Consider the following 12982-nt stretch of genomic DNA (forward strand, 5'->3'; position numbering starts at 1 on the left):
GCTCCACCTGAGCATTCTACTCTTGTCGAGACCAGAGTTTCAGCTCTCTCTACAGTTGAGCAGAAGAATGTGCGGGCTATATTTTCAAGTATATTTACAGGTGCCCTGTGTTATACATTTCAATCTGTCACTTTATTAGGTGCTCTGTCCTTTTACCATAAGGCAGGACCGTAGGGACTTACCAGAGCTAATAAAATGTAAGAAAGGATTGAGAGAACAAGTGCCAGGGGCTTAAAAGCAACAGCTTCCGATGCCGTATCTGGGCACTGTCGAACAAAATTAACACTTTAGAGGAGCGATGGCTGTGCTTTCTGATAACACCCAAAAGGGTCAAAAGAATTTTAAAACAAATACAGAAAGAATTAATGAAGGTGGTCCACGACTCCAAAATGGGTCTACTTTGATCAAAACCCTTGGTCTATTTGTATGGGAACATGCACCAATGACTAGAGCTCAGCATGCTGACAATAATATATCTGGCTTGTCCAGCAGTCAGTGTGTCTGCCAAGCAAATCTTCAGTGCAGCTGGTACACTTGTCACAGTCAGAAGGACGAGTTTCTCTCCTCCAAACGTGGAGAAGATTGACCACGATTAAAAGGAACCAATACATCATATCACATGATTAACCTGTTCCTGAAATACGGCAGAAGGATGAGGGTAATTGGTAAGAATCAGCTGCCTCACTTGACCAACGTCTTAATGAACCCACTGAATCTGAGGACGAACCCTACTTTCCTGGCTGAGTAGGCTACTATAGGACTTTCAGATGATCATTGAAGTGCTTTGCAAAACAAATGGACATAAGAGGATGTAATGAAGTCTGTATCTAACCACTGCTCCATCTTGACCACTGACTCCATTTTGTGCTGAGCTTAGCTTCACACACCATCACATTGGTGGCTATCAGCACACTGTCACATTGGTGGCCACCAAATCCATTTGATTATAGACTCCATTTTATGCTTAACCTAGCTTCAGCCACCATCACTTTAGAGGTGAAAGTATTTTTCCGCACACAAGTTATGCAATATGTTTTTCGCTCATGTTTTCACTCTTTGTGCTCTTTCTCACCAAGTGCTAGAACATAACATGAAAGAGTGTGAGTTAGATAAGGATGTACCAGGATGATGTTTCTGATTCGGTAAGGAATGGTTTGGTCTTTGAAGAGCACCTTGGGATGTGGCCAATCTTCAACGTGCCCACTTCAAAGCCAACCTTTGGACTTTCTAGAATTCTCCTCTCCAGCTTGTTTAAAGTATATAAGAGGAAGAAACAAGATGACTGTGAATTTTGAACTCTGGTCGGCATGGGGGCGCATTTGCCCATCCCAACCAGAGGCTAGTTCTCTCTTCATAGTCAACAGGGTTCACAGCCTATTGCTGGCAAAGAGATAAAGCAAGTGAGCCCCATGGTGATTAATTCTTCTAAATTATTATTTGTAGCTATGCACTGTGAATGAATATATAATCACTGTACATGCAGATATATAATCCATGATTAACGTAGTGTATGTTCATTGTTTCTTTCTATGAGCATTATTATCTACTGCTGTGAATATTTTTGGAAGTATATTCGTGTTGCTGCATTTGACCTACATGATTCCTCTATTCGAACCTGAAACAGTGCTTTCATAAATTGAATACTCAGGCTGAGAGCTCTGCATTGGTGGAATTCCTTTTATTCCTGTTTCCTCTCAGTTTAAAGTAAAAGCAGAAAACTTTTATTTCACTGCAGTGACTTTCTTCAAATGTGCGCTTGTGTTGTTCATAATTGCCCTCCTTATTCAAACCTTGCAAAGTGCCTTGATAAACGTATTTCTCGGACTGAGAGGGTTGCATACCTGAAATTCGTTTCAGTATTTGTGCATTTCTCCTTAGTCTGCAGTAATGCAAAACACAGGAGGAACATTATATATTTTGTGTCTGACTTATGCAGCCCCACCATTTATTCCCATATATGGCTGGATTGGAGTTGGACCAATGGGCTGCAAAGAAGCCTTTCCATCCACTTAAATGACATGAAGAAAATGCCTGTCTCTATTCCTTGCATATCCTTTTTTGCATTCCCTAGTAGGGCTGTTCCAGTAAAGATCATTAATATACAATGTTGCCATTGTGTTGCTTCAATGGAAACACAGAAGATACAATGTGACAAATGTATATCACCATGTTTGGATTGGAATAGCAAACTATTGCACTAATGATTGATATATATTGAGTGAGTGAATGCGATGATGATTATTGTGTTGGCAGACAGTGCGGGTGTTCAACTAATCTGTAAACCTGCTTTTGATGATTTGCAATGTTTGGAGGCTCATGGGTGATTTTGCCTAAAGGAAATTGGACCTTTCACACTTAGCTAGACTTTACTCACTTTTTGTTTTGGTTCCATAGAGACCAGACCAGTCAGTTTAGTTAACAAATACAGTTCTACACAAAATGCTCAAATTATTTTGCTTTTCTTGTTCATCAACTGCAGTGCAATACAAGTCTATTGCTCTCAATCTCATCAGGTATCAGACTGATTAGTTACTCAGAGTCAGAACGGAACTACCTCAACAACCAGAAGAATGTAGTTGTCTGCTTCAAAGGGAAACCAAGATGATAACTCTAAGAGGCCTACTCAGCCCTGTGGAAATGCTGAGTAGTATGCTGGCTCAAAAGTCACACTCCTCTAATATGTGGTGGTGGTTCGGATGGGTGTAACTTGACACAGACAAGTGATGTCACATATTCACATGATGGGCTCACTTGGCTAAATGTATGACAGTTGTGAGATTGATGTGAGATTGATGAGCCAGGTACATGCAGCTATTTGTCTTTTCCGTGTCTCCACAATATTGTTATTGTTTTACAGTCCACAGGCCTTCTCTTTTTCTACACGAAAGGTGAAAACTCCATAAAGCTTCTGCTTAGAGTTTATCTTACCGGAATGGTTCATCCCAAAGATGGACATTCTTAGAAGAATACAGATGCATCACCCAAATTGGCATTTATATACAGTATCATTTTTCTTTTAACAATCAAAATGGCATAATTTTTAGAACTGTGTGGGTGACAGAACATTTAGATATATAATAATAACTTGGGTCTCTGAGGCTGAAGGACTGTTTGTAATGCATTTCATTGAAGTGTGTCCCTACTTTCCTTCCATAACAGGTTTGATTGTGGGCAACTTATCAACCTGATGAATTTTGTTGTTCTGTAGCATTTGTATTTGTCATACCTTTTCCCAACTCCCCATTTCCAGACATATATTAAACCCATAACCCTCTTCCCCGAGGCTTTGATTTATTTATGTGTGACTTAAATTTTACCAGAAATAGACCACACAAATGGTGGAGTAGATGTGATGAAAGCGATACAAACTCTTCTTACCTGAACAATACAATAGCCAACACCAGCCTCACTTACCCACCTAAGCATGAAAGAATCATAACTATGTCCCAGTTTCTCACGATAGTGGACACAAGTATAAGAGTTTTTTTCATGGTGGTCTGCTATCAGTCTTTGATAACCTTTTAACTCTGTGTTACTTTTCAGTCTAGTTGCCTGTGGTGAATCAGCTTTCTGATGAATCCGACAGTTGGTGTTCACCTCATTGGAACAGGTGGGAGTGGGACCTTGTTTTGTGATGTCTTCCCTGGTAGCACAAGAAGAGAACATTAATACAATTGCCATTAAGAAGAAGGCCCTTTTAGGAAACCCAGCATTAAGGTTTGGGAAGATTTTTGAGAGGTACCATTGCCTAATCAATTCAAGTAAGAAAGAAATAAAATAACTATTTAATTTAGTAGTTACGTTGTTCTTTGGAAGGAGAGATAAATTATATGTTTATGTTTGCTGGAAAATCCCTTACTGGTCAAATAGTTACAGACAGTAGGAAAAGGGCAGTTATTTTACTAACTACCATACTATACTGTATAATTAATTGGTGGTTGGGTGTTGCAAAACCTCATCCAGTGAAATAGATTTAAATTAACCTGTTTGCTGTTCCAAGCTAGTACCACTCTGGTGGCTGGGAATAAATGGACTGCAGGAAGAGGTAAATACCCTACTGAAAAATGACATATGGCAACGGATCTCAGGTACGTAAAGTTTAGGGGGAAAGGTTGATGTATAAATATTGTGTGCCGATTTGACAAACAATTTCAGAGGGCAGCTCCGTGTAGCACTCTCCTGTCAATAATTCACTTAGTAATGCTATAATAATACTACGCCAACTAGCAATTGAAAGGCAGATAATGATAACTTTTCTCCAAATTAGTGCCTTTCCCACTCTCTCCTACAACATGCCCTCCCACCAAAAAAAACAAATAATAAAAAAGGTCCATGAGGGCATCAATTTTATGGGCCAAGTCCTGCTGCCCTTGCAGGAGCAATGCTAGCTTGTGTGTGAGGTGTGCCAGTGTCTTCGGCTGCAGTGGAAGAGGTGTTGTGTTGGAGCGGAGGGTAGTGGTGGTATGGGTGCCAGTGGGGGAATCCAGTTGCAGTTGACAGTGGTTGTGGTGGCATGGATGAGTTGGAGGCAAGCCTGGCTGGTGGCCTGAGGTACTGTGGGACTGGCACTGGGGCTGTGCCTCCTACTCCTCTAGATCCAGGGCCACCAGCTGGCAATATTTGCCAGCAACTGCCTACAACGTTTGCTGCACAGCCGGTTGACTATCTCCTGACATGCTGGTGGGTGGGCCGGAGCTGGTAGCTGCCTGTCACCAGCAGTAGGAATAGCTATATCAAGAAAGTAAGAAAAACAAAATACAAAAACACAAATTGTGATACTCAGCATAAACACTATATATAGTGGCACAATACAGTAGCCGAAGATTGCTGTTCCTCTAGGGCAATTGGAAATGTATTTAGATGTGATGATTGCTGACATTGGTACAAGTCAGTCACACACAACATGGGCCAGGTTTTTTCCCACCCATGCATCACATTATAGCTAGGTAATTAATCATAGCAGCACTGGTTGCAAGGAATAATTAAGACAGAACACCAAAATAATCAAAAGAAAGAAACAAAACTGGGATTTTTTTAAAGGATTTAATTTCATAGTGAAACAGAACACATACTTTGTGTGTTAAACAATTTGAATTACCTGCCATTAATGAGCAAGGCAAATAAGTGTGTATGCTACACAATTAATACTTGACTATGTAACATAACAGAGCCATGCTAGTGGATCTGGTTACTTCCCAGCATGCTTTTGGGGCAGCCCAGCTGTAGCATGTTATGTTGTAGTGTGGTTAGTTTTACGTATTCATTGCGCTTTAGTTTCAGGCTTTAGGCCTTTGTGCACTTTGCCCTGAATATATTTTATTCATTTGCTGACAGCTTAGAGCCTCTGTGCACTTTGCTCTACATGCTTTTTATTAGGCTTCGTACTGTTATTTTTCAAATAGCCAGTTCTACGGTGTTGTTTTTTATTCATATCACACTGTTTTGCCTACTTCAGCACTGGAGTTCTCCATAACATATTTACTCTGTGCTTCAGTCAAGGATACAGTCTGGTACATTGCCGATAGACGTGGTAAGAGTTTAGTCTTGGCATTCCTGCGTAGGGACATTTTGTGATCATGATGACATGTTAGTTCTAAAATCACTTCCTTGTCCCAATACACGCAAGAGGGAGATTCCGACCAGGGAACCACAACTTGACGCTGACTGCCTCGTTGCAGATGCTGAACCAAGATCACAGGTCTTTGCTCAGGTATGAGGGCTGATGTCTCCACAGTGATTCTAATAGGCAAGCTAGAAGCTTAACATGCTGTGCTCTAGATTGAACAAGCAGAGGGAGAGTAGAAACTGTTTGACAATATGATAGCTTTGTTTTTATGTTTTACTCTCCTGGTAACTATTACAATCCTACTGTGTTGTATCGTTCTGGTTATTGCGGCTCACGCCTTAATATCTAAAATACAGTCGTTTTATTAAAACATTATATAAAACTTATACTGTCTTTGTCATTTGTATATGAGATCATATTGGAAATAAGAGAGTTGGTTTGGATCTGAGTAACCACGACTTCCCTGAGAAGTTCCAAAGATGTCATGCGCTCGGCTGCCAAATCATTCCTTCCACATGGGAGAAATGAGGCACTGCTAGTTAGCCGGAGCAAAAACCGGATTTAGGGTGACAGAGTTCTTTACACGTGGGTCAGACTCAGTCCCCCACACCGTTATAGATCCTGCTACCTAGAAATCCAGTAGTCTCATTTAGAATAATGAGAGCCCACGCGACACGGCGCCGCCAACGTTTGGTCTGGCTCTAATGATTAGGTCCGACTGACTCTCTTGGTCTCATATATATTTTGACTCCTCGGTTCCGTATACGGAGACGTCCGTGGGGCTGAGGGTTTCGCCGCCACGGCATAGGTGCTTCCTATTGCTTAGTGGTTGGTTGTTCAAGCTTGAACTTTGAAAGGAAAAAACCCCGATATTGGTGTGCCTTCTCTGACCTGAAGCCGTTTTTTATAAAATGGCGAATCCTAATGTAGTGAACGTAGCAATTAATATGCAACATCCGCTCACGGGACATCTATTGACACATGGACTGACAGTCCAGGGGGGTCCAGTCACTTTTGTGGTGGACGCCCATGCAGCCTATAGAACGGAACTTTTTTATTCTTGGGTCGCATTTCCAGCAGTGGATGGGGGAACAAATACTTTTCACGAATACACAGTTGCGAATGTCCCTGGACAATACAGGGCTTACGCTTATTTAGAAATACCTCTATCTTATCAAGAACACCATAATTGGCTTGATGGCGCCCTCCCACACTCAATAGCACAAGTTAGGTTAGGTCCACTGAGTAATGATGGTCCTAACTGGCCTTTATTGGCTACATATACACCACATCCTGCGGTTGCTCAATTGGCAGTGGTTGAAGTTTGTCGTTTATATACAGAATTAACGGCTACATATAGACGATTAGTTCAGTTTGTAATGCAGACATTAAATACGAATGCAGCGCGTGCTGCTCCAGCGCACCCACAGGCTGTGGTTCCGGGTATTAATCCGGCCACTGTACACTCAGTTATGGGTAAAGTACCGGCTAAACGAGAGGAGACTCCGTTTTGGCTGGCGCAAAAAATTAATACGCTGGAAGCAGTATTTCCCCATACGGGACCTCAGGATAAACATAGAATTTTGACGATGTGTTTGCCGTACGGGATGGTTCCTCCGGTGGACCTTTGTAATACCTGGGGTATGGTGTTTGCCGCGCTCTACACTACGGCACACGGTACACCGACATTAGCTAATTTACCGGACGTACTTAAACAGATTCAGGATGAATATGGGGCCGCCCCTGCCTTGGATTTGGGCATGCAGTTGCTGGGCAATTTTGACACAGTTTCTTCTATTATTTTGAGTAATCTAAAAGGAGAGGCAGTAGCACTAGCAGTGCGTATGCGTCTTCGGGATGTACCACTGCTTAATCAGGAGCGGGAGCTTCCGAGAATAATAGCGGAAACATATTCTAGTATTGGTCGTGATAGCCTAGGGGCTAGACCACAAAAACCCCAGTTACAGAGTAAAAATAATAAAGATAATGCTAAACAGCAACAACCTGAAGGTTTGAAAAAGCGCTGGGAAAAGAAACAGCAAACACCTAAGAAAGATGGTGGACAGTCTCCGCAACCGGAGACACCACAGAATAAGTATAATCTCAGGAATAGGGATACATTGAAGACGCCTGATAGATAACAATATACTGATACACGCCAATCTCGTTCCTTTCAGGACTCCTCGGAAAAGAGAAGTGAGAGAGGTGGGCGGTCAGAGCGGAGAACGGAGTACGTGAAACCGAGACAGGATTCACAACGCTCAGCGGAGGTTTCTATTAAACAAGAAGAGAAACCGCTGCAACAAAAACAGCAATTTAAAAAGAAGAAAGTGGCAGCAGTCTCAGTTAGACATGCCGCTCAAGAAGAGAGTTCTCTTGACGAACAAGACATGGGCGTTAGCTCTGTTAGACAGCGCGGCAGAGGTCACAATAGTTTGCCGGAGTCTTCTAGAGCATCTGGAGGTGAAAGCAACTGATGACTTCATACAAGTCGAAACGGCGGATATGCGAGTCTCTGATCCTGATAGAGTATATGAAGTGACTCTGCGATTGGAAGGGGACATTGACCGTATTATAAACGCCATTTTTTGGGACCATGTGGTGAAATCATATGATGTTCTGCTGGCCGAACAAGATTGGCCACCTGACTTTGTTCGCGACTGTCCGGTTGGGGAGGAGGTTATTACATCTTCCTTCTCACCACTTGTTCCGAAAGAACTAGCGGAGTCCTATAGTAAACCATGGGCTCTAGCACAGGCTCCCGCCTTGTTTAGAAATAACGTGGGGTGGGACAGACAATCACCTTATCATGTAATTCCGATAAAGGGCGAACCTCAGCCACAACCGCAATATCCTATCAAGTTTGAAGCTAGGGCATCGGTTAGAAAAATTCTTACACAATTGGAGTATCAGGGTGTAATTGAGCCCTGTGTCTCGCCGATGAATAATCCCTTGTTTCCGGTTGCTAAACCGGACCATTCATATAGGATAGTGGTGGATTACCGACATTTGAATAGTCATACACGCACATATGCAATACAGAATTCACATAGCGCAGCGCTTATGAATAATATAGTGCGTAAGAAATACAAAACAACATTGGATATCTCGAATGGATTTTTCTGCCAGAATATAGCGCCCGAGAGTCGGGACTATACCTGTTTCAGTGCGTTTGGTTCTCAGAAATTTTTTTGTCGTTTGCCTCAGGGGTATAAGAATAGCCCAGGACTGTTTTCGGCTCGTGTAACTGAAATGCTGCATGAGTTCGACCCTGAAGCATTATCATATGTTGATGACATATATCTGACAGATGATGAGATTCTGCAACATCTAAGGCGTGTATCGCGCATTGTTGTGGGGTTTGCTGATATTGGCTATAAGTAAAATTTTAAGAAATCAAAGATTGCCTTCCTCAGCGTCATTTTCCTGGGATATGAGTTGTCGAGTGAGGGCAAGGGCCTAGCGCCACATTTTTTGGAGAAATGTGCTTTATTGCAGCCTCCTAATACGGTTCGGAAGCTCCAGTCATTGTTGGGGTTTCTGAATTTTGGCAGAACTTACATTCCTGATTATGCAACGCGTATAAAACCTTTATACGAGTTGATTCGCCCGAATTTTTCGAGTAAATTTTGGACGATTGAACATACACACATACTGCGAGAATTACAGAGTGATCTCTTAGCAGTTAAACACTTACACACACGGGACAATAAGACACATTTAGTGATCAGGGTGATACCTGGGGCTGTTGGGTTTACTTATGTCACATTTAATGAAGGGGAGACAGTCCCGATTGCATACAAGTCTCACTTGTATTCTGCTGCAGAGCAACGTTTTGCACAAACTGAGAAAATTCTCACTGCAGTACAGATGGCTGTTATTAAAGAAAGACCGCTGGCCCAGGGTCAACGCATTGTTGTCGTTTCCCCAATTCTGGCCTTAGAGGCAGTTACAAAAGCGAGTGTTCCAAATTCGAAGGCTTTACACCCGTGATGTATACAATGGGCTACGTCTTTGACAGCCACTGATGTAGATTATGTATTTGACCCTAAACTGCAGACTCAAGAATTTCTTCAATACGAAATAGAATACCCTGTTCCTGCTGGTACGTTGCCTATTGACCAATATGAAGTGGTCATGTATACTGATGGTTCTGCGCAACCAGCGGTTGGGACTAAACAACAGTATTCTGCTGCATGTGCGGTGGTGAGCGGCACTATGGAGGGGGAAGTGTTCTGCCCCCGACATACTTATACTAAAACCTTGGGAGATTGCACGGCACAGCTGGCTGAGCTCAAAGTTCTATTGTTAGCATTGGAGCACGCGGATCCGGGCAGTTTTAACATTGCTGGTCTGTGACTCCTACTACTGTGTGCAGTCTTTCAACGAATATTTACACTATTGGAAGATGAATGGGTTCAGAGATTCTAAAGGCAACACCATTAAGCATAAAATGTTGTGGGATAAGGTTGCGGATCTGAAGGAAACGCTTCCTAAAGTCCATGTTGTGCATACACTTGGACACCAGCGCGTTGGGATACACGTTGCTGGGAATACTTTGGCTGATGAAGCCGCAAGATCGGCAGTGGCTGTCGCCACTGTGGCCGCAGTGACTCGTTCGAGTTCCAAACCAGACACAGAAATTTCGGCTGCCATAAAGGCTACGGCTGATGGCACGCCCTTTCCTAAAGGATTTCCTTCAAAATATAGTTACTGCTTGAATGGTGCGCTGAATGCTACTGTTACAATTCCAGGCATTGGTGTACGTGAAATTCCCAATAAAATTGAGAGACCTCGATTGATTTCTGCAGCACATGAGGGGGTGGCTTCTGCACATGCTGGGGTGGCTGCCACAATTTCACTTTTACAGGCTCGTTACTGGTGGCCTGGTCTCTATAAAGAGACGAAGCAATATGTCCTTTGTTGTGACATTTGTCAACAAATTAAAGCATCGTCGGCTAGACGCCCGCAGCAGACGCCCCTTCTGATTTCAAATAAACCATTACAGTGTGTGTACTTGGATCATTGTGGTCCGCTGACACCAGATAGTGCATACAAATATATATTGGTTGCTGTAGATTCGTGCTCCAGATTTGTATGGGTATGGCCACAACGCTCGGCTGACGCTCGAACTGTTATTAAAGATTTGCGCATCTTTGTCGATATATTTGCAGTTGCGGCTTTTCATTCGGACCAGGGCCCTGCTTTTGCCTCTAAGGCATTCAGGGACACCATGGCTTCGTTGGGGGTCCAACTCCAATTCTCGTCTCCATTTCATCCCGAGGGAAATTCTGTCATGGAGCGTTTAAATCGTGATTTAAAGCAGTCCTTAACGGCCAGAGTTATAGGTACGGGTCGTGGTTGGCTAGCCCACCTATATAGGGTACAGAGAGCACTTAATAACTTGCCTAGAAGGTCACTGGGGGGTCGTACTTCATATGAGTGCCTGTTTGGAACACGAATGTATGTTCCTGATCTAGATGGTCCTGGTGTGGAGGCGGCAGATACACCCTTTGACATAAATGATCGTGTCACTGTTTTGCAGGATTTACAACAATTCCGTGAAGATCACTCTTCTGCCAGTGCTGCCTCCTCAGGAATTAAGGATGAGCCAGTAACACCTACTGGTTGGATACCCAGGATTGGGGATCTAGTGCGTGAAAAGGTCGCAGTTAAAAAAGAATTTGGTCCTTCTTATCGAGAACCTGTCCCTGTGTTGGGGGTGAGCGGCACGAGAACTGTGATTTTACCGCCGCTGCGAGGGGCCAAAGGAAATCGCTTTGTTTCCATTGATAATGTCAAGTTACAACATGTGGCCGATTCTGCACAGCAGACCAAGAGGGACACCCAGTAGTTCCGGAATCCCTCTCACTACTGGGGAGGAAGTCCCGCTGCAGGTGATTTTCACCAACACTATTTCCTCTCCGAGCTTGGGGAGGGTGGATGATGATCTTGCGATTGTTCCACCGACGCCGATTAATATGGAATCTTGTGATCAAATTGCTGTACGTACTACTGACGTTTCTGAACATGTGGTTTATAGCGTGCCACGGCGTGCGCCTCCATCTGCTTCTTCGTTCACGGTTGCACCTTTTGCTAGAACTGCTTCTGGCTGCTTCAACGACGCTGATAATGATGGATCCGCCTCCTCGTCCTCGATGTCTTCTGTCCACGGTCCACGACGGCTGCTGGGTTGGCTTAAGCGAACATATTTTGTTTTTCCTTGGAACTATTTTTGGCTGTTTTTGGCCGTGATGACTGTTTTATTATGGTTGGGATTTGTGGTTACTTTTTTTCTGATAATACATGGTCATTTTCTTCCTGATCGCTCTGACATTGAGCACGTAGAGACTGTGTTGAAACCACATTTTTCGTATTCATTGCGCTTTAGCTTCAGGCTTTAGGCCTTTGTGCACTTTGCCCTGAATATATTTTATTCATTTGCTGACAGCTTAGAGCCTCTGTGCACTTTGCTCTACATGCTTTTTATTAGGCTTCGTACTGTTATTTTTCAAATAGCCAGTTCTACGGTGTTGTTTTTTATTCATATCACACTGTTTTGCCTACTTCAGCACTGGAGTTCTCCATAACATATTTACTCTGTGCTTCAGTCAAGGATACAGTCTGGTACATTGCCGATAGACGTGGTAAGAGTTTAGTCTTGGCATTCCTGCGTAGGGACATTTTGTGATCACGATGACATGTTAGTTATAAAATCACTTCCTTGTCCCAATACACGCAAGAGGGAGATTCCGACCAGGGAACCACAACTTGACGCTGACTGCCTCGTTGCAGATGCTGAACCAAGATCACAGGTCTTTGCTCAGGTATGAGGGCTGATGTCTCCACAGTGATTCTAATAGGCAAGCTAGAAGCTTAACATGCTGTGCTCTAGATAGAACAAGCAGAGGGAGAGTAGAAACTGTTTGACAATATGATAGCTTTGTTTTTATGTTTTACTCTCCTGGTAACTATTACAATCCTACTGTGTTGTATCGTTCTGGTTATTGCGGCTCACGCCTTAATATCTAAAATACAGTCGTTTTATTAAAACATTATATAAAACTTATACTGTCTTTGTCATTTGTATATGAGATCATATTGGAAATAAGAGAGTTGGTTTGGATCTGAGTAACCACAACTTCCCTGAGAAGTTCCAAAGATGTCATGCGCTCGGCTGCCAAATCATTCCTTCCACATGGGAGAAATGAGGCACTGCTAGTTAGCCGGAGCAAAAAACGGATTTAGGGTGACAGAGTTCTTTACACGTGGGTCAGACTCAGTCCCCCACACCGTTATAGATCCTGCTACCTAGAAATCCAGTAGTCTCATTTAGAATAATGAGAGCCCACGCGACAATGTGAACTTATAATTCCAATGGCCCTGCTGTTCTCCAACTCCCTCCTCAATTCTACT

Source organism: Pleurodeles waltl, chromosome 4_1 (genome assembly GCF_031143425.1).
Source record: "Pleurodeles waltl isolate 20211129_DDA chromosome 4_1, aPleWal1.hap1.20221129, whole genome shotgun sequence".
Lineage (NCBI taxonomy): Eukaryota > Metazoa > Chordata > Amphibia > Caudata > Salamandridae > Pleurodeles > Pleurodeles waltl.